The sequence below is a fragment of the Antedon mediterranea genome, chromosome 5 (genome assembly GCF_964355755.1).
Source record: "Antedon mediterranea chromosome 5, ecAntMedi1.1, whole genome shotgun sequence".
Lineage (NCBI taxonomy): Eukaryota > Metazoa > Echinodermata > Crinoidea > Comatulida > Antedonidae > Antedon > Antedon mediterranea.
The window spans coordinates 22,358,995-22,381,146 of NC_092674.1; the positions used below are offsets into that span (position 1 = coordinate 22,358,995).

At 29.2% G+C, this 22,152-nt stretch overlaps 3 long non-coding RNA genes across 3 annotated transcripts in view; 1 reads left to right on the forward strand and 2 right to left on the reverse strand.

Annotated features, from left to right (window-relative positions):
• LOC140049595 (uncharacterized) overlaps positions 1-22,152 on the forward strand; it is a 56,374-nt gene that overhangs the window by 7,073 nt on the left and 27,149 nt on the right. The gene's annotated exons all lie outside the window — the stretch shown is intronic.
• LOC140049596 (uncharacterized) lies at positions 4,566-7,175 on the reverse strand. Its single transcript, XR_011845317.1, has 3 exons — positions 6,729-7,175; positions 5,985-6,324; positions 4,566-5,037 (listed from the first exon to the last, which is right to left on the reverse strand). It is a non-coding gene; the product is annotated as an uncharacterized lncRNA (long non-coding RNA).
• Positions 18,361-20,192, reverse strand: LOC140049591 (uncharacterized). Its single transcript, XR_011845311.1, has 2 exons — positions 19,904-20,192; positions 18,361-19,289 (listed from the first exon to the last, which is right to left on the reverse strand). It is a non-coding gene; the product is annotated as an uncharacterized lncRNA (long non-coding RNA).

A 22,152-nucleotide genomic window follows, 5' to 3' on the forward strand; every position in this document is an offset into this window, starting at 1 on the left:
GTTGCCAATATACAAAAAAAAATAAATGAACATATATTTTTTTGATGTATTTTGTTGATTTTTACCTATCACAACATATTATTTGCTATAAGAGTTACTGCTGAGAAAAATCAATGAGGCATATTATATTTAAAAGAATATTGATTATTGTAGAAATTCTAGTCCTGATAGCATTTGCATTTAAAAATTCCGATTTGATTTAACAAAGACAAATATACCTCGTGATGCATTATTTATAGTGCAAAGTCATATCTGGTAAATTCCAGTTCTAGCAGCATTCATCTGTAAACGAATTACAGTTTGTTTTACAAGAATATTGATTTGTTTGGAAATTCCAATTTTAAGTTAGCAAGTAATTCATTTTGTTATTTAAAAAAATAGTTTTTGTTATTAATCTGAACGTTAACGAATTTATTCATTTACAAACTGAAATTATTTATAGGCCTATTATTATTATTTATATTATTATTATTTCATAATTTAGATTGTCAACATACGACAATTGAACGAAAATTATTTTTCATTTGGACGGTTGCCAATATACCAAAATTCCAAAATTCCAATCTGTATTACAAAAGAGAAAACCATCTGTCGATAAATAATACCTTAAAAATTCCAATCCTATAGTTAGCAAGCTATTCGTTTTGTGGTTATTTTTTAAATATTTAAAAAAATATGTTTTCGTATTATTCTACTTTAACGAATTTATTCATTAATGGACTTAAATTATTTATATTAATATGTTTTAATATATTTCCAAATAATTTAGATTGTTAAAATAGGAAAATTTAACAAAAATTATTTATATCTGTTTCCAGTATACCTACAAAAATGTTAAGAACATTTGAAGTTGGTAAATTTCTTTTTCATATAATACGTTATGGTTTGCGTATGGTAATTATTTTAGTTGTATTTGTCTGTTTTGGATTGGCCAACCTCTAGCAGTAGCATATGTGCTTAAGAAATGTTTGGTTTTTCCTTGCTTTTTTTACATTCGTTTTAGATTGTAATGGCAGAAAATTTAAGTCTTAACAAACGTTCTTTACTTATTAATGGACTACAATAAATTAACATCAATTAATACATTACATTTAAAGATGTATTGTCCCTCTGAAAAAAATAATTATAAAAAAAATGTCTGTTGAATATGCCATTTTAATTTCACATAGGCCTAATAGTTATCCACTTTGACCAAGAATTAGATCGAAAAAAAAATGTATTTACCCGATAAAATAGTAATTTAAAGCAAACAATCGTCAAATTGGCTGCCAGCCAATGGATTTTTGGTTGAATTTAACCATTTATTTTGTTATTTTATAAGTGAAAACATTTTTTTCTACGGAAGTGATTAACTTTATTAAAATGACAAAATAATCTATTCAAAGTCTGATTTTATTAATCTTTATTTTTCATGTTTTTGGGGGAAAATACATCTTTAAGAATCTAAATAAAGATCGGCTTTTGTTTCATCTGTTGACCTATTTCATATAAGCAATTTAATGTAATTTTTTAAAAAATCCTATTAACAAAAACAACACACATACCACAACATGTCCACCGAAAACATTTCTCGTTAGCGGATGCGGCGTGTCCTTCTGGAAGAGCCAACTGCAATAATAACATTTTTTAAATTATTTTGTAAGTTTTACAAATGTATCCTACTGCACGCATCATATCATCATAACCGCAATTGAACTGAAAAGGTTTAAACGACATCAACATAGTTCATGAGGTGGAGGGGTGTTGCAATGGCTGGAGTTGTGTTATCAAAAATGTTTACCTCTTGGATGCGGTTAGATTGGGAGGGGAGTGGTTATTGGGATTGATAAGTCAACATAACTATATTTTTTACTACTGGAAAGGTTTGAAACTATATTTTCGAGTTTGTTTGGAAGAGGGTGGAGGAATGCCGAGGTATATCAAATAGATACTGGCTTTAAGATCAATCGTTTCTTCTAGTAGCTTTAGAAAAAAATATATACTTACAGTTCATTGCAGTATTCGGTCCACGAGTACAGATAGTAGAAACAGCTGGGTAAAATTTTCGTAAGAGGGAATTTACGGATATATAAGCAAACCGAAGCGTATCTTCAGCTATCCTATGCATCACTCTAAACAAATTAGCCATCTTTTTGTCCTTTGTTACTTTAATTAGTATTGAACTTACTTTAGTAAATAACAAGTGAATAAACCTATCTATGATGTTATACATCCATTCGGCCCTAATTTCGGAAACTTATCCAATTACATTTCTACACGTAACTGTTAATTTTCAGACCTACAGTAAGTAACACATTTCGATTCCAATTTGATTAATTGAATGACGTTACAGTATTGATCTTGTTGAGATGTAGAATGTAGATTGTTATAGAATCACTAAATAGTAATAATATTCAGTTTGAAATGGTTTGATGACTTTTCCCATTATTATTATTATTATTATTATTACATTATTATAGTAAAATTATGTAATACAACATAACTGAGATATTTTATTGAAAGACGATCTATCATGGTAGTACATGTCATTCTGGAATAAACTGTCTGTCATTCTTTCTATTCCTTTCCAAAGGCTATACAAGTTTCGGATGGTGATGTTGATTTGATAATTATAAATTCAAAAATCATTAGGCTTAAATACAATTTTTTGAATGATCAGTTTCTCAAGTTTAATGCTACTCTCAGCTTCAGTGACATGCATTTAACCTTCGTCAATATGTACCTCATTACATCTAGTTGTATTCGTTTGTTTTTATTCTATGCTTCGTTGCCCATTATTTCGTTCATTTACCATCGTCTTTGTTTATCTACAGTATAATCATGTTCAAATTCTAACCAATATAACTTCATCCTCATTATCACCAGCAAAACAGTTATAACCAACAAAACGGCATTTTTTTCCCTTGTAATCAACCATTTTAGGCCTCATTACCATAATCAGTATCACTGTTATCATCAACACTAACACCATCAATTAAATCTATCTTATCGACCGGTAATCACTTATAATTGTTCGTAATAGTAATTAGTTTTTCATTGATGTCGTCATCGTCATTACAAAATACACAAACAGATTTCCTCCGATTTGAAACAGCATATTTATTAGATTGTAACGTTTGTTAGTAACATAGAATTACCCATCATTATTTTTTCTAAATTAACTACTGTCAATAATTTTCAATATCACTGTCTGGTTTATAATTCCGTGTGCCTGTAAATTATGTTAGTATCTATTCTTCGGAGATCCCACATAAAAGCCAAAGTGGTTCAATGGTCAGTTAATAATGCATATCAAGTAAAAAGTTCCGAGTTCGAATCCAGGTCAAGCTGATTTTATTCATTCTGACAGATTTATCATTTCTAAATTACGGGTTACTAATTAATTTCCAGAGAGTAAATAAAAAATAAATATTGTTGTTGTATGATCCGTATGCCAAAATCTACCGCCTTTATTCATAACCACGTTTCACTACATAATAATTACGTTGAAACTAAACTAATAATAACAATAAATATGTTTGAATATTTGTCATTTAATATCGTCGCAAAAATATTATTTTTGAAAATAAGTTGTGAGTAAGTCCACATATTCCGTGCTCAGATCAGTTATGTACTTAGAATACTGCCACTCCCACTTGTAAACTGTTAACTTAATCTTCTTGAGATTCTATAACTGAAAGAAACATTGGAATATTCATCATAGTTTACTTGCTTTAGTCTTTGTTAAATATTCAATTCATTATTTATATTTTATTATGTATATGTTTTATTGAGTCTCATAAATTAATCTACACAGAACCTGGATTGGCCATCCATAACAAATATGGCAATACATAAATATTTTTTGTTTCTCATTGAATCCTTTACGATCGATTAAAATGATCAAATTTTCATTTTGATATATTAAAAACTAATTGAAATAATATCTTTAAGTGAGTACACTATTATTTATGTAGACACCACTTACTTTAATATAATTGATTAGGTCCTATATTATTGTGAAACTTTCCACATACGCAGTTTCTTCGTAAAATGTAACGCGTTTGGCCATGGTGGTATGCATATCTGGGCTCTTTAATATAAGAACATGACCTGTGTTCCTCGGTTTGTATCACTTTACCAGTACCATCGCAATAGCATACCAGAATCCAGGTGTCACCATTTTTAATCCAATCGCATTTTTCAGAGTTATGTTCCATCATGGAAGACTCAATCATACGAATTCTAATTGCGCTAACTAGTAATTTTATAAAGTTATTTCTTAAAATCGACTGACCAATCAGCTTTAAGAGTAATGATCATTCGTTATAAAAAATCATTCAACTGTTTTGGTTCAGCAACCACATCTCCACTGTGATATGATTTGACAAAATATAAATTATACGACAAAATATTTTTCTGTGGAAATGTATATTTTATTGGAATTCTTTTTGATATACATTCTAAATATATAAAACAATTAATTAAAATATACACTATTTGTGAAATTTTCGATTTGCCTTTTCATAATAAACAGGTTTGAGTTGCTGGAAAATATAAAATGAGTTATTGTTGAGAAATGCATTGATAAAAAGAAAACAGAACTTGATTTTTATTTTTAATTGAACTCGCTAAATATCAAAAACATAAAATAAACTTCATAATTGATTAATTTAGAGTAGGGTAATATTTTGTAATAACTGTTCTTATTGTAAATTTAATTTTTCATTTCCAATATTCTCGTAATGATATACAAGAAACTAACGAATATTTTATGCAGGCCTACAGTATGTATTAAATTATAATTTTGTAATAACTGAAAGAGAATAATGCATACAGTGTTGACATTCCCTCGTAGGATCTCAAATGTTATATTATATCTCTTGAATTAGGCGATATCTGTATAATGTTTTATGTAAGAGAAATTCTTCTCTGGTAATATAGACAAAGTTATTTTCTGAATTCAATTTGATCAAATCAAATCATTTCGCTGTGTGTCATATTCCGTGCTACTTCATTTGGGTCCACTAGAACTGAACTGGATGTTCCATTTTATATCTGAAAGAAAATAATAATAATATAATATTAATTATTTTAGTTTATCACTAATAATAGCAATGTAAGTTTAATAATAGGAAGTTGTCGGAACTTGACGTGTGAACTGTATGACAGTGATCTTGAACATACACAAGCGTCTATTCCGTGTCCAACTTTCTCTTCTTACACCTATAAAAACAATAATGTGACGACATTTATTTTTTACTAAAGATACAATTTATTGTCTTGTTATTTTGTAAACATGCCTACGTTTATGCAATGTTTTTCATTTGGTTGTTTCATTTGTCCTCTGCTCATACAGTATTAATGTAGAATTTCCTTCTTCTTTATTGTATCAAACAAAAATGTCAATGCAAAAGGTAGCCAAGATATAGCCGAAGCTAGGTACCTTTTATCTTAACTAACTTAAGCTACGAAATTAACAAATAAATAACAGAACTTAAAAGAAAATAAAAATGTGATAACGTCAAAAACAATAATAAGTATCATAATATAAATAAATTACATATTTACATAATAACGTTTCATATTGAATTTGGAATGTTATTGAATGGTATATTTATATTGAAAATATCAATAGTACTAGTTACAGTATAGACATATTTAAAATAGTGTAAGCTGGATTTAAACTATAGATTAATTTCTGTAGGCCTATACTTTTAATAATATACATCTATAGTGCCCATGTTTTTTTTTTATTGCAATAGTCATAAACAAAATATTGTATTATCTGCTGCACATTCCCAATGTTATATTGCTGTTTAGACTTGGTAAATTATATTTTTTACACTTTATAAGATTTATTTTAACTTTATAAGATTTATTTAAACATTCTGTTTCTATAAGTTAATAACATTGGAATTTGGTTTCTTTGGTTAAATTAAATTTACATTTTAAACTTAAATTTGCAATGGTAATATCTTGTTATGTTATATAATTATCATTACCTTGCATGGTACTAGTCATTCATATCTGCTGCTGGCCCTACCCCTGATTGGTATTTTCCACAACTACAGTTTCTCCTTAGGATGTAAGATGCCCGACCTCTAGGAATTTGATAGTAGTTGCAATTGAAATTAGACTTGTGTTTTTCTGTTTGAACGCCTAAATGTTTACTACATTGACAGTTCCTTGTCAATACTCTTTTACGACCGACCACAGATATCTCCCATCTGCAAAGTGCGTTAGTATGTTCTTCGTCCATGATGCTAAAGCGTGGAGTGTAAATTACTTCTTTTGAAAATCAGCATAAAGTATATGTAACAATCAACCAATTAACGACTGCAACTGAAGAAAGTGTTGTTTTCAAAAGGTACAACCAGCCAATCGAAGGTTGCATAGTCATTTTTTATTTGATAAAAAGTAGTTTGAATAAAATATAATTTCAGGGTGTTCACGTGGTAAACAACTCAAGTCAGGCCTAACTAAAACACATATTCAATTCAATTTATCATAAACTACCACCACCTTTAGAAAGTCCAGAGTTGGAAGAGTATAAATAAATGTAATATTTTGTGATTATGAGATAGAAGTTCGCTTAATTGTTTAGTTAATATTTTAAAAAATTCTTTTACTTGAACAGTAATCGAAATCGACGCACTGGCTCACCCTTCCATATTCTTACGATTGATACGATTTAGTGTTATTAAGGATTTGCAAAAAAAAAAAGAAGAAATAGCAGTATTATATACCTTAATTCTTTGAAGAGTTTGAACCAGAATAGCTTTTAAATTTTCCACAGTAACAGTGTCGACGAAGTATGTTCCTTATAGGGTATTTTCGGGATTTTTATTTGAAAAAAAGTAGTTTGAATAAAATATAATTTCAGGGTGTTCACGGTGTTCACGGGATTCAAAGCTCCAATAGCAATCTGATCGCCCATGGTCTTCACTTTCGTGATCTTTGTTTCGATTACAGAAACATTCGAGTATTATTTCGTTGGTACCCGTTTTTTTTTCATTTTGCAATCTTCATCACGATGCGTCTCAGTCTTGCTGTAGTGCATCCTTTTTCGTTTTCTTTATATCTTGATTATGATTTTCCGTATGATGAAGCCTTCTTATGTTTGGTAAAATTATACGTTTAGTATTCGTTGACAAACAAGCAACTGTCAACAATGCTTTGATTTAGAATATGTTTATTTATGATAGACCCTATTGTGACTCATGCGAAAATAATATCACTGAATTAACATAACTCGGACAGCCCACTATTACGTATAATATTTTTTTTAATTTGTAAAATAGATATTTTTAGATCAGTAAATTCTGATTACTATTATTTATTATTATGCCTATTAAATTCAAATTTATGATTATGTTTTTATTTACAAATTAACTAATTGGTGAACGCCTAAAATCGGATTGCTTTGAATGTTATAAAGATATTTAATAAATAACTTAAAACGACCTAATTAATTTGCGTGAGATTGCCAGCAACAGAAATAAGTGGCTTTTGTTATTTTGAATCTTTATTTTTACGTTATTTTATATTTTTTGTTGTTGTAGGATGCATGCATGTAAGAAGGTATCAGATTTTGTAAATCCACAGTGCGTGGTTTTGTTACATTTTTTGGAATAAAGTTACCTATATATAATAAATAACTGTAAAATACATCAATTCCATGTTAGTTTAAAACCTTTGGCAGCTGGATTTGTATTATATTAGTCAGAAAGTGTGTGAAAGGTCAAATTCCTCATCAAAACTACATCCATTACGCTTGAAAATATACGTTGTTCAAATAACAATAAGGGATTTTGTAAAAGTATCAATGAACTACTTAACTTTTTGAAAACATTTGCTTAGGTCATTAGTATTTAATAGAATATCTTTCAAGGAAATCAGTAGCATTTTTCAATAGATAAATTAACGTATTTTATCACAACATTGACAGATAATTATATAAATAATTTTATTAATAATAAATTAAATAATAATAACAGATCTCATATGAAATAAACGTATACTTATTGGCTTACATATACAGTAATAAACTTCCACTTATACAGTAGATCCCATGATGTAGTAATAGTATACAGCAAATTTCAGTCTGCCCACCTCTGTAGGAAACCAAATTCAATTTACATTTTTAAATAATGTTTCTACATCACTAAACGAATTTAATTAAACTATCAACGAATCACATAAATTTAGCATGTTAATATTTTCTTAATAGGTCATAGTGAATTAATAAAATATTGTTGAATGAGATATAATATTAGCATATATAATATTAGGATTTATAAACAGAACATTTTATCGAACAAAAACACGTTATAGAATTTCGGCCGACAAATTTAAACCAATGGTACAATGACACCGTAGCACACACATAAATATAATGGTAAATTCTATCCACTTTAGTATGAATACTAAATGAGGAATGACTTTTGATGACACTAATGATTCTAAACCCACTAAACTTAGAAATATTGTGAATACAAAATTTCGATTTGGTTCACAAAGATAATCTCTCGTGTTGTATTATTTGCTTTCATCTCTAAACGAATTAAAATTTATTTAGCAATGGAGGAAACAGAAACGTAAGCTATAGTAAGCTATTCAGTTGTTCTTATTTAGCAGTACATGTCTAGGTTTCAATCAGGTCACTAATTACCGGAAATGTTGACATTGGTGGATTCCCTTATGATCCTTCAAATAGACAACAATACCTAGTCTAAATACGTCATATATTCTTTGTTATGTATCTGAACTTTAACGAATTTATTAATTTAAACTTAAATAAACATGTTTTAATTGATTTCAAAAGATATATAAACATTCAACGAACATTATTTCAAAGCTGTTAACAACATATTTCTTTCAAAAAAAAAACCTGATTTCACAGATTACACCGTGTTCTACATTAACCTGTATGGCATACAGTCATAAAAGTAAAATAAGAAAACTTTATGCTTTCAATCGTACTTTGTCATAACCTCTATTTTCTCGGCTATTCTATTTGATGTAGTTGCTAACATTGTAATTTTAAAATGTATATTCCATTTGTAGATTTCTGTGTGAGTTTGATTTGTAAGCTTTGTATAAAGCAATACATATTCTCAATGAAATTATAACAATATATTAATGTATGTCCTTACAATAGTAAAGAATATAGTTAAACTATCAGTTAATTAGCTAAATTGAGCATGTTACTATTATTTTAGACCATTATAGTTTAGTAAAATGATGTTAAATGAGATATATTAGCATTTATATTTAGATAAACACATGTTTGTTAGCGAGCTAAAACATTGTTGTAAACTTCGGTTGGCAAAATTACATATCGTATGATGCAATACTAGTACATCTATAGTATCTAGTTGATTCCAGTTCTATCCGCTTTTGTTAAAAAAAAAACCACCATGTATAATGAAAAACAATTTTGTGATGACAATGTTGCAGCTTCTCTAGTGTTTGTATAAAAACACAAATTGGTTTACAAAAGAGATAAAACCTTGTAATGCATACCGGTACTTTGGGATATTGATTGTCTTGGAAATTCCATTTCTGACCTCTTTGTATTAAAACAAAAAATGCAATTTGGTTTGCGAAAATTAGAAAATATTGATGAGGAAAATATTGAAATGAATATTGGTTATTTGTGGAAATTCCAGGCCTAACACTAATGGTTTTTGTATGCATATAAATAAAACACTATATGTAAAATGTAAAAATCAGAAAATAACGAAAAAAGTATAAAACGGAAATTTAATGTACGAAAATGAAATGTGAACGAAACATGTATGAAATATTGAATGAATAAAGGTGATGGTTAACCACAAAAGAGAAAAAAAAATATTTTGTAAGTTAGGGTATGTTCAGACTCACGGAGTTACGGTGGAGTTATCTACGCAAGGCGTACGGTAATCCGTGGCGTTAAAAGTCAAGGTGTTCAGACACAACGATTAGCATTCCAAACGTCTTGCGTTTAAAGCGGAAGTTCCGTCATACCGAAACGGCCGATGGGATACATACACAATAACAACAACAGAGAGCTGAGAGTGACACGCGCGAAAGTTTACAACACTAGCTAGGCCTAGCAATATAATACAATGTTACCTTCAAATGTAATGGTTTTTTTGCCGATTTTTTTTGCAAATCCTTACAGAAGATAGTAATTTCGAACATAATTATTACACGGACAATGACTTTGCCATTATTTGTATGATTTTAATTAATTTTGTGAAATCATGTCACCGACGCCAACTTCGTCAGGAAGAATTTTGCAGTTTAGATGCAATTTCTTTAAAAACAGCCATCTTGTTGCAGGCGCTAGCTTTCCAATTCCTAATTTCTATCTTGTCTATAAATTCAGGGCTGCCCCATAATGAAATCAAATCAGCCACTTCTGTACTTTTCCATGTAACACGTTTCATTTTAATTCGAATGTTGCTGTTGATCTAGGCTAGCTCGAGGAATAGCTATATTGTTTTGCTATTAAAAAAAAACCTCGCGAATAGACTGCTGCTAATTGCGGTCGTGTCTTTTCATTGGCTGACGTTGACCGGAGGTTGAAATCACTGATGCATCAATGGATTAGCCTTATGAAATCTACCCTCTCCCGCTGGAGTTATTAACGCCACTGGCGCGGAGTAACAGCTCCCTAACGCTAATCCGCGGCATGGTTCAGACACAAAAATATGTACGCCGCGTACATAACTCCACCGTAACTCCGTGAGTCTGAACATACCCTTAGTACAGAGTTTTACAAATCTGTCCTCTACTGCACGCATCATATCAGTAACCGCAATTGAACTGAAAAGGTTTAAACGACATCAAAATAGTTCATGGGGTGGAGGGATGTGGATTGTTGCAAGGACTGGGGCTGTGTGCTATCAAAGTGTTTACTTCTTGGAGGCGGTTGCATTGGGAGGGAGTGATTATTAGGATTGTCAACATAACCATAGTTTTTACTACTGGGAAGGGTTGAAACTACATTTCCGAGTTTGTTTGGAAGAGGGTGAGGGATTGACGAGGTATATCAAATAGATACTGGCTTTAAGATCAATCGTTTATTCTAGTAGCTTTAGGAAACATTACATACTTACTGTTCATTGCAGTATTCGGTCCACGAGTACAGATACTACGAACTGTCGGGTAAGCTCGTAAGATGAAATGTACGGATACATAAGCAAACCGAAGTGTATCACCAGCTATCCTATACATCACTCTAAACAAATTAGCCATCTTTTTTCTCTGTATTAATCTTACTTTAAGTAGTATTGAACTTACTTTAGTAAATAACAGATGAATACACCTATCTATGATGTTATACATCCATTAATGTCTGAAACTTATCCAATTACATTTCTACACGTAGGCCTACCTGTTTATTTTCAGACCTACAGTAAGTAACACATTTCGATTCCAATATGATTAATTGAATGACGTTACAGTATTCATCTTGTTGAGAGGTAGAATGTAGATTGTTTATAGAACATTACAGTAGTTCGTATACCTTATATGAACATGTTATAGGGAATGCTAAGCGCCTGTTATTTTTATTGTAAATTGCGATTGACATTCACTGAATCTATAATCTTTTCATACTAAGCTGGTTTGATGATTTTTCCCACTATTATACTATAGTAACATTATGTAATACAACATAACTGAAATATTTTATGGAAAGACGATCTATCATGGTAGTACATGTCAGTCTGGAATAAACTGTCTTTTGTTCATTCCTTTCCAAAGGCTATAAAAGTTTCGGATGGTGATGTTGATTTGATAATTATAAAGTCAAAAACACAATTTCTTTAATAATCAGTTTCTAAAGTTTAATGCTACTCTCAGCTTCAGTGACATGCATTTAACCTTCATATTGACCTCATTGAATCAAGTTGTATTCGTTTGTTTTATCTTATGCTTCGTTGCCCATTATTGTTATAAATTTTCGTTCATTTACCATCGTCTTTGTTTATCTACAGTATAATCATTTTCAAATTCTAACCAATATAACTTCATCCTCAAACGGTCGCCAACAATACGGATTTTTTTTTTATTTATAATCAACCCTTATAGGCCTCATTACCATAATCAGTATCACTGTTATCATCAACACTAACACCATCAATTAAATCTATCTTATCGACCGGTAATCACTTATAATTGTTCGTAATAGTAAGTTTTTCATTGATGTCGTCATCGTCAATAAAAAATACACAAACAGATTTCCTCCGATTTGAAACAAGCATATTTATTAGATTGTAACGTTTGTTAGTAACAGAGATTTACCCATCATTATCTTTTCTAAATTAACTACTGTAAATAATTTTCAATATCACTGGCCGGTTTATAATTTCGTGTGCCTGTAAATTATGTAAAATTATCTATTTCACACATGACAGCCAAGGTGGTTCAATGGTTAGTTCATAATGCATATCAAGTAGAAGGTTCCTAGTTCGAATCCTGGTTGTGCTGATTTTACTAATTCTGAAAGATTTGTCATTTCTAAATCGTTTTCGGGTAATTAATTCGAGTAAATAAAAAATAAAGTTTATTGTATGATCCGTTTCACTACATAATAATTATGTTGAAACTAATCTAATAACAACAATAACTATGTTTGAACACAACATTTGTCATTTAATATCGTCTCAACAATAGTGTAATAGTGTATATAATAGTATTTTGGACAATAAGTTGTGAGTAAGTCCACATATTCCGTGTTCAGGTCAGGTATAGTTTTGACTATATATATACTGCCACTCCAACTTTTAACATAATCTTCTAGAGATTTTATACCTGAAAGAAAAAATGCAATCTCTATTAACAACATAGTTTACTTGCTTTAGTGTTTGTTGAATATTCAATTCAATATTTATATTTTATTATTTATATGTTTTATTGAGTCTCCGAAATTAATCTACACAGAACCTGGATTAGCCATCCATAACATATATGGTAATACATAAATAATTTATGTTTCTCATTGAATCCTTTACGATTAAAATTATCAAATTTTCATTTTGATATATTAAATAATAATTTAATACGACTTACTGTAAGATAATTATTGATTAGGTCCTATGCCACTATGAAAGTTTCCACATACGCAGTTTCGTCGTAAAATGTAACGCGTTTGGCCATAGTGTGTATATCTGCGCTCTTTAAAGCTCAGGTACAGGCATGAATTTTAAATATAATATTTGGTTAATTGTACATAAATCAAATATTTGTAACAGAAATCGAAACGAAAAAACATGAATTTCCCTTAATATGGTATCAAATACAAAATTTGGCAAAATTCTTCCATAAAAACCAGGAAGACTTTTTTTCAGTAGTTAGGTAGTTAACCTAATGTAATAACATATCTGGTGACTCCCTAGATGGTGAAAAAAGATGGTGGATATACGGTGGATAATTTTTGCTATAGCATGAAAATAAAAATCTGAAGTTGAATAAAAATATCAGAAATGTAATATTCAAGTTATATTACCTATATTTAGTCATCTGATAACATTTTTTACCACACCGTTTATTTTTCATAGCTTTTTTAAATTCCTCTCTATTTACAAAATGTGTGTACAAAAGAATAGAGATTTTACTGTGTAATTTGAACTATCCCCCCACTGATAAGAAAGTGCTTATTTTCAAAAAGCTCGTGTAACACAAATAAAATCCCAAAAATTATGAAACATAGGGGAAACTATAGATCGATAATTATTGGAATGTATGATCAATAGAAATTTTTTGCCCGCACCTGGCCTTTAATATAAGAACATGACCTGTGTTCCTCGGTTTGAATCACTTTACCAGTACCACCATCGCAATAGCAAACCAGAATCCAGGTTTTTTCATTTTTAATCCAATCGCATTTTTCAGAGATATGTTCCATCATGGAAGACTCAATCTTACGAATGCTAAGTGAGCTAACTAGTAATTTTATAAAGTTATTTCTTAAAATCGACTGACCAATCAGCTTTCAGAGTAAAGAATCATTCAAATGTTATGGTTCAGCAACTACATTTCCACTGTCACTATCATATAGGCCTACATAAGTTGACAAATATAAGTCATATAAAAACATGTTTTCCTGTGGAATTTTATATTTTATTGGAAAAAATGATTTAAAACACAGTCTAAATATACAAACAATCGAATTAAAATATACATTATTTGTGCGATATATTATGTTCGATTTACCTTTTCATTTTAGATACAATATTATTAGACATGGTACTTGGTCATACGTCGAGAAACATAAACGATTAGTTCATACCAAATTATGCTAATACTAAGTGATTATTTAGATATCTGGATATTAATTTTAGTTATTTTTTCCTTGTCAATGTATCTGCACCGTCCGCTTTTACTTGCTGCAGTTGTCATTTTTCCACCAGTAAACTTCAAAATTCATGATGTGGTTTATATCTGAGAGAAACAATAATAATAATTAAATAAAATAATAATGTTAATACCGTCTTTTTTTCGTAGGCAATATTATTTATTGTCTTCAAAATTGACAAATGAATGCGTAAATTAGTACAACATTTAAGCTATCAAAATGACCTACTCTTGCCTCACGTGCTTATTGAATGTTTGGTCCTATACCAGAATGATATTTTCCACATATACAGTTTCGACGCAATATATAACGCACTTTACTGTAGTACTGAAAAGAATGTCTATAATAAGAGCAGGTATCAGACCGATGAACTTCTGTTTTTATTTCATTACGAACGCCATTGCAATAGCAAATCAATCTCCAAGTTTTACCGTTTCTATTCCGTCGTTGCCAGGAGCAAGTAATTGATTTATGTAACATCGTAGAAAAGGTAATTATACGAATGTTGATGTGAGCTGACTTTATACACATTTCGCTAAAATTCGACTGACCAATCAGCTTTCAGAGTAAAAGATGATTCATAATAAGGTATTCTTGAATAAAAGTTGTACGGTTTGGGTCATGATAAATACCATGTACACGCTTTGCACCACAGGTCACTAGACATGATACTTTACGAGACTGAATTGAGCCCATGTCTAGGCCCAATTATTGTCACTTTTATCTTTCATGATTTGCTTGATAATATGAAATTAATAATTATTGACAAATACATCGATACAGACACTAAACAAAACTCACTCTTGGATTGATTTTATTTTAAGTTAACTCACTAAAAATCGAAAAACATAAATAAACTTCATAGTTGAATATTTTAGACTATACGTAATCCCATGATGGTTCCGGATCTCGTCTTTTGTCAATTTTATTTGTTCGTTACAATATACTGTTAAACTTATTGTTAGTGAAGTGAATAGGCTGAGCGTGTATATATCTAGATTGACACTGGTTTTCAATCGCTGAACATCGATGCATAATAATAAAAAAGTATACTTAAATTTCATACCACATTAAACTAAGTTACTGATCTGATAAATAAAATTATTAAATAATAAATTGCGTTTAATAATCATTTCCCTCTTAGCAATAATTTGTTCCTGTAAATCTATTTTTCCAATTCTTTGTTTAAATTTGTGAATTAATTATTTTAATCATCATTACTTTGTATTATTATATTGGGTGATCTGTAACACAATCGTGTTCCAATGATTTGCATTATCTTTTTCACATTTATATCAAAATCAACATCATCATAAATTAAATCTATATAATATAGATGCTTTAGTCTTCAAGTCTGAAGTTTGCACTAAATTGGAAGAAGAAGACCGTACAGTTATAATTAATGATAATTGTTTGTAATAATCAATGCAATTTCCAATATTATTGTTAAAAAGATTTCCTCTGATTTTAAATAATTATTATATTAATAATAATTATTAAATTATAACTACCATAGTTTTAAATAGAAATGCATAATATTTTGGTTTCTAGAAACACTAATCTTATCAAATCTCAAATTTTATACTGTGTTATCTTATAATATACAGTGAATAATTTTTTCCGAATTTGATCAAATATAATCATTTGGTTGTGTGTCTGTCAGTCCATACAGAGTTGACTTCAGTTAGGCTGGTACACTAGAATGCTTGATGAATCCTTTTGAAATTTGAATTCTTGATGTCTTTTATACCTGAAAGAAAATAATAATAATAATTCTATTACATATTAATTTTTTCTGTATTAAAAAAAAGTGTTTTTAAATGATTATAAAACTAGAAATAGAAATTATTCGCCGTAGAATTTTAGTTTTAATTTAATTTTTATATTAGGCCCATAATAATAATACTTGTCATTAATGTGACCAACAAAGAGCCGCGGATCATACTTTGACCAATCATAAGTTTTATTTGATCGCTCGTCGTCATCGACTTTCTAAAGTACTCATGGAATATGGCTAAAAAATAAACAAATAAACAAATAACATTGAAGTTTTCTTCCAACAACACCAGTATGCATGTCGACGCCATTTTACTTAGTTTACTTAGTGAGTTGAGACATAGTAATGAAATTATTCATGTAATTTATAATATGAATGCTTAAGTGTATTTTTTAGATAAATAGAATATGACCGGGTCACATTCTTGCCGTTATTGGAAACTGCCTTTGCAACTTATCTCTCTTTTTGCTTTGAAAATAATTAAAGGACAAAGCAATATACAATACTCATGTTGACGTATCACTTACCGTGGAATCACTGATTTGGTCCTATACCACTATGGAATTTTTCACATAAACAATTTCGTCTCAGTATATAACGCACTTGGCCATAGTTATAAAGTTTTATTTCTTTAGAATAAGAACATAAAGGACCCCAATGTTCCTCCGTTTTTATTGCTTTAGGAATACCGGTACCATCACAATAGCAAGCCAGTGTCCATGTGTATATGTTATTTCTTAGCCAATCACATTGGGCATTTGCATGTGCCATCGTGGAAATGTGAATCATACGAATAATAATTCTGTGTTTTATACACTTACACTTTAATCTTAAAATCAACTGACCAATCAGCTTTCAGAGTACAGTAGTAATGATTTATTAATGCAAAAATGCATGGATGATGTTATATGAAAAAGGAAAGCACAGTTTTTGTTCACCACTCTTACTATCATTTGATAAATATGAGTTAAAAATTAAAAATACATATTTTCATGTTGAAAGTTATTCTTTTATTGGATAAACAATTTTAAAAATAATAGATATGCATTTTCATATTGGTGCTGCATTACAAGTGAAGTGCTTGTAAATAGAAAATGAATTAGGATAATTGAATCGATTCCAATTTAATTAAACTCATTAAAAGCATAAACGTAACACATAATTGAATATATTTATTGAATATATTGATTATTATTGGTCCCACAATTGTTTTAAACGTTGATCTTTCCCTTTTATTCAAACTTTTGTATTTTCAGATGTACTTGTAAAGAGATATTATAATAATTCTATAGTATAACTAGAAAGCCTATGTTCTGAGAAAAGAATTGCATTAATTTAAATTATTTTCAGATAATTAATTACCATATTTATTCGAATAAACGCCTCGCTCGAATAGACGCCACACCACATGCAACAACACATTTCTATTTGTTTTTTATTCATTGATTGGCATCTACAAATTACTAAGCATTTTGATACAGTTTTTACTGTATTTTATCCCTCTCGATATTTATTGTGTTGCATTTTTTAAATCTAAGCTAAGCTAACAGTGTTCATTTCAAAATTTAAGATAAATATTTAGAAACGCAGAAGAGTTATTTGATATTCAATAAACTAAAAATAATTAAATAAAATATATGTTGTGTGCTTTTCACCCTACCTAATTAATTGCTTGGCGTAGTTGATCCCTTTGCAGAATGATATACTTTCGGTACACTGCTTCGTAATATTTGTTCAGAACTCTTGTACTGTACAGCACTAGATTGCTGTTCACTTACATCCTCCTCCTCCTCATCATCAGGTTCTTCCTGTTTAGTTTCTTCTTCCTCATGTTCACCAATCTTCTTTTGCTGATAACTTGACATATTTTTTATTGTTTAATATCTTAGTTATAGCAAAATTGTGTTTGTACAAAATCTCCTCCGATAAAAATTTCAAACCATTTGCAAATGTTTACAAGTTGCTCGCTTATTTATAGGACCTAAGTTGTCAATGATTAACCAATAGAAAATATATATTAAACTATATTATTGTTTTTTATTATTTACATTATAAACACGATGTTTCATTGGATGCACCGTTGTTTATCTTACATTTACGAAGTCAACCTTTCACCAATGCAACCAATAGTGTTAGAGTATGTTAATTTTAAATGCAAAAGATACAAATGTAGGATTGGTTGATTAAAGATTTTCTAAATTAGGTAATGTTGTAATGTAACCTGTTCAAAATTTAATAAACAGAGCAACTCGTGTAGTATCAATCTCATGATTTATTTGAACGACGGGTATCACAAATTACTTCCAATTTCTCAGTTTAAAGTTATTCAGTTATTTTTTAAAGAATATCTCCACAGTAACACAAACCATGATATAATTTTCTAGCCGTCACGTTATAGTATTTGAAATGTTAAAAAAAAATTATAATTATGCAATTAGTATAATTGTGATAAACACGGATGTGTTTAACGACATAATAGGCCCATTTACAGTACAATTATTATGATTTTGATTTTTTATAATTTTCACCGGTAAATTTAATTTTGTCATTATTTAGTAAGTGAAAGAAATAGAATACAATATGTATAGTAGTAATTCTACATATTTATTAGATGGATTTGTTAATAAAAGAAAATGTCAACATTGTATTGTACTCTAAAAGTCTAGGCCTAACATGTTAGCGGAAATATACACTTGTCCTTGAACTCTCGGCAGTGTCATTCAATGAAGCAGGTAATATTCGACTACATTAATAAGCTTACTGGAAATAATTTATAAACTTCACATGCTGTACCACGAGTCGCCTATACAGTTATTTAGAACATAAATAAAAGTCGTTCTTAACGAACTTAACTGGTTATTATGGTACTATTAATTGAAGGAATTTAGTTGTTAAATAACAAGTTATTACGACTTATGCATATAAATAATAATAATGTCCATTTTTTGAAAAAGCGTTTATATACCGTATTGGCATAGGCCTATATGAGCAACTAAATATGTAATTTATATTTCTACAGTTTACTGATTGACATTGCATGTTTTCCACTTGGTTTTGAATAAGAATCTCACATTTTCCGATCTTCGTGTTCTTGTTTTCACAAAAGTAGCACTTTTAGTCTCTGCCTGCATCTTAGATACATTCCTTCTTTAGAGGATGATGCAAGAACAACAATCTCCACTTCTAAATAAAACAATGTATCATCATTTATTTTGGCTTGTTAGATGTAGAAACGAAGTATCCAGTTAATATGTTTATTTAACCCATACATTATAATACAATTATTAAAAAATGTATAATTATAGAAATTAACCATTAAAATGTTCTAAAACGATATAGTATTCTTCTCACTATAAAATAATAGCCTCTTTTAAACTAACGATTTAGCTGCCTATGTTAAAAGTTATAGTTTTGTTTTTCTATCACGCATGCTAGGCCTAAGTAATGTTTATTTAAAAATGGATCTGTTTTTAAGACAGAAATCAGCAGACGCGAGATCGAATACTGGCCCAAACATTTTTGCGAAAGTACATTTTTTCTTCATCTAAACGTTATTTCGATACACTTAATGTTTCTATTACAATTTTATTCTAATATTCTTGCATTATTCCTAAAGTAGTAATATATACACTCTGCTATTGTACTATGGAATACACTTATATAATTATATCTCTCTAGGTTAAGGAGAATTTTGTTCCTTCTTTCGCCCTAACGTACATAAAATTTCTCCCTAACGGTCAATTTTTTTTTATCCTGAACTCTATGGCTAGTCAGTATGAATAATGTAGTTTTCTTACCTATCCTCACCGCAATTCCCACATGTATTTGATCCTCTGACGTTAACCGAATTGGATGCTGAATAAGTCACAGGTGTCATTATTGCATTCCTTTAAACTGTTTTTGTCTATGCTGCAATGTCTTATAAATTGTTTTTAAAGTAAACTGTCGTTTTATATGGAGCCTTCATCAAATCTATCCAATCATCATACAGTGCAAATCAGACGTTTTATTGTTATAGTTGATTGGAGTGGATATTTGCAAATCGTCATAGTAACGAAAATAGACGTTTGATACAAATTACATAATTTTAGCCTAACGTATTTCTTGGTGTTCGTCATCGTTTTTTTATATAGAATATTGTGTTTAAAAAACACCTAATGTTATTTTTGATACCAACTCGTTTATTAAATGATTCCAAATTGTGAAATTTGCAATTTATTATCAGATAAAATTAAAACAAACTATTGCAACAATGATAATTACAAAATATGACACATTTATTTATATCTATTTAAAAGATAAATTGTACAATTATTATTATTGTAAATGACCAACAAGTACTAAATCTACTAAACTAAATGACGTTCTTTATACCGTGGCGCTTACTAGTCTATGTGTGCTTTATAATTTTAGCATTTACAAGTTCAAGACATATATACCTATAGAGACATACTATATACCTATATTTTCTTTTAAACTAAAATTTGGTTTTGCACGCATAACTAATACTTTATTATTTTTTTTAATTAGGCCTAATTAAAATTATTTCATTTTATTTCAAATTACTAGTATCAATCAAACCCACTATTTGAGAAACTATTCGAGCATTATGCTAAAATAGAAGATACAAAGGTTTTCAATAAGTTCCAGTTTCCTTCTAATTAGTGAAACGCCGTTAACGAATTTAATTGTTTATTTATTTAAAATATTTTATTCAATATTTTTTAGCAAAGTTATATTTTTGTTAATTTAAAATAAGGCACAGTTTTAAATATCATTTTACAATAAGGTACGGTTTACAATACCCACAAGGTGTATTTCTAATCATATTTTGGTGTTCCACCAAATTATAATTTTTATATTTTTTTTTTGTAAAACGCCGTTAACGAACTTAATTGTTTAATAATTTATTTTAAATAAATTTCTTTAATATTTTTAAAGAAATTTCATAATTGTATTGAATTAATATAAAATATAATTTTACACGTCGTTATATACCGGTAATTATATATACAACGGATAAAATCTCGTGCTACAATTGTATACTTAATTTCAAATCAAAATTCAAATTGTTTATCATAAAATACTGCTCTTTATTGTTTACTTATTATTTCATTTTTAACAATATAATTATGGGTTTTTTTTGTGGCACACGACCACTTTTATACACAAATATTGCATCACCAACAAGGCTATCAATATGTTTCGCAGATAAAAACCTTCTGGAGGCTGTTAAAATTCCACTTATCAATATTTTATGCTTTGAAAATAATATGTTTTCTCAGGGAAGAGGATTCCTCTACCTGGTTTCACACCTCCACTGACCCAACGTAAGATCGACATTATTATGGCAGTCATGATAAAATAATTTGGGTTTATAAAATAAGACTATGTAACCAATCGTCATTGAGAATAATACAATAGCGAGTTTTCGTGAAAGCGAAAGGGGACGGTCAAAATGAAAGGTCAAATGAAATTTATACACAATATTAATCTGCGCATGCCTATAAGTCCAGTATACTCGGTTAAGTTTTCTTGAGGACTATAATTGGTCGATAAATAGGGGAAAAATGTTTTGTAGCTTTGTACCTGAGTTGCTAATTATTAATTAAAATAGTAACATCTTTATTCCATTAGTCACTGTTAACAATCACCAATATATTGTAAACTAGCAACAAAAATGAATTTGTATATGAAAACAAACAAAAATACAGGAAGAATTTTAGTCGTAACAGAAAATCGTCAAACAAATCAAATCCAATTACTAAAATTGTTTAATATCACGGATTTGAAGAACCGCTAAATCGAGTTAGGATACATTATTGTTTTTTTCAAGGCAAGTGAAACAGCTCTTGATTAAAAATAACAAGACTTAACAGAAAGGTAGCAGTCGCGTACAATTATGTTTGAAACGTATGTACTATGTACTAACTAATACTTTGATAGGTCAATTCGTTTACAACTTTCATTCTAAAACATCTGTCATAATGAATACTTATATGTCACAGTTACGTTAAAGATTACATTTGACATAGAAGCGTAAACG